Consider the following 1,718-nt stretch of genomic DNA (forward strand, 5'->3'; position numbering starts at 1 on the left):
TGCAAGTTGTGACACAGGCAGGGCACTGACGGCTGGCCCTGCTAGTGTCACCCGGTGCGGCCCGCACTCTCTGCACCCCACTGCACACTGCAAAAGCAACCAAAGAGTTTTTTAAGGGAAAGAAGTGGAATGTTATGCAATCACCTGACCTGAATCCGATTGAGCATGCATTTCACTTGCTGAAGACAAAACTGAAGGGAAAAATACCCCAAGAAGAAGCAGGAACTGAAGACAGTTGCAGTAGAGGCCTGGCAGAGCATCACCAGGGATGAAACCCAGTGTCTGGTGATGTCTATGCGTTCCAGACTTCAGGCTGTAATTGACTGCAAAGGATTTGCAACCAAGTATTAAAAAGTGAAAGTTTGATTTATGATTATTATTCTGTCCCATTACTTTTGGTTCCTTAACCACTTAAGGACCACAGGTTTATACCCCCCTAAAGACCAGGCCCTTTTTTACAAATCGGCACTACACTACTTTCACCGTTTATTGCTCGGTCATGCAACTTACCACCCAAATGAATTTTACCTCCTTTTCTTCTCACTAATAGAGCTTTCATTTGGTGGTATTTCATTGCTGCTGACATTTTTACTTTTTTTGTTATTAATCGAAATTTAACGATTTTTTTGCAAAAAAATGACATTTTTCACTTTCAGTTGTAAAATTTTGCAAAAAAAACGAGATCCATATAGAAATTTTGCTCTAAATTTATAGTTCTACATGTCTTTGATAAAAAAAAAATGTTTGGGTAAAAAAAAAATGGTTTGGGTAAAAGTTATAGCGTTTACAAACTATGGTACAAAAATGTGAATTTCCGCTTTTTGAAGCAGCTCTGACTTTCTGAGCACCTGTCATGTTTCCTGAGGTTCTACAATGGCTAGACAGTACAAACACCCCACAAATGACCCCATTTCGGAAAGTACACACCCTAAGGTATTCGCTGATGGGCATAGTGAGTTCATAGAACTTTTTATTTTTTGTCACAAGTTAGCGGAATATGATGATTTTTTTTTTTTTTTTTTTTTCCTACAAAGTCTCATATTCCACTAACTTGTGACAAAAAATAAAAACTTCTATGAACTCACTATGCCCATCACGAAATACCTTGGGGTCTCTTCTTTCCAAAATGGGGTCACTTGTGGGGTAGTTATACTGCCCTGGCATTCTAGGGGCCCAAATGTGTGGTAAGGAGTTTGAAATCAAATTCTGTAAAAAATGACCAGTGAAATCCGAAAGGTGCTCTTTGGAATGTGGGCCCCTTTGCCCACCTAGGCTGCAAAAAAGTGTCACACATCTGGTATCTACGTACTCAGGAGAAGTTGAGGAATGTGTTTTGGGGTGTCATTTTACATATACCCATGCTGGGTGAGATAAATATCTTGGTCAAATGCCAACTTTGTATAAAAAAATGGGAAAAGTTGTCTTTTGCCAAGATATTTCTCTCACCCAGCATGGGTATATGTAAAATGACACCCCAAAACACATTCCCCACCTTCTCCTGAGTACGGCAATACCAGATGTGTGACACTTTTTTGCAGCCTAGGTGGGCAAAGGGGCCCATATTCCAAAGAGCACCTTTCGGATTTCACAGGTCATTTTTTACAGAATTTCATTTCAAACTCCTTACCACACATTCGGGCCCCTAGAATGCCAGGGCAGTATAACTACCCCACAAGTGACCCCATTTTGCACCTAGGCTGCAAAAAAGTGTCACACAT

The sequence above is a fragment of the Bufo bufo genome, chromosome 2 (assembly GCF_905171765.1).
Source record: "Bufo bufo chromosome 2, aBufBuf1.1, whole genome shotgun sequence".
Classification (NCBI taxonomy): Eukaryota; Metazoa; Chordata; class Amphibia; order Anura; family Bufonidae; genus Bufo; species Bufo bufo.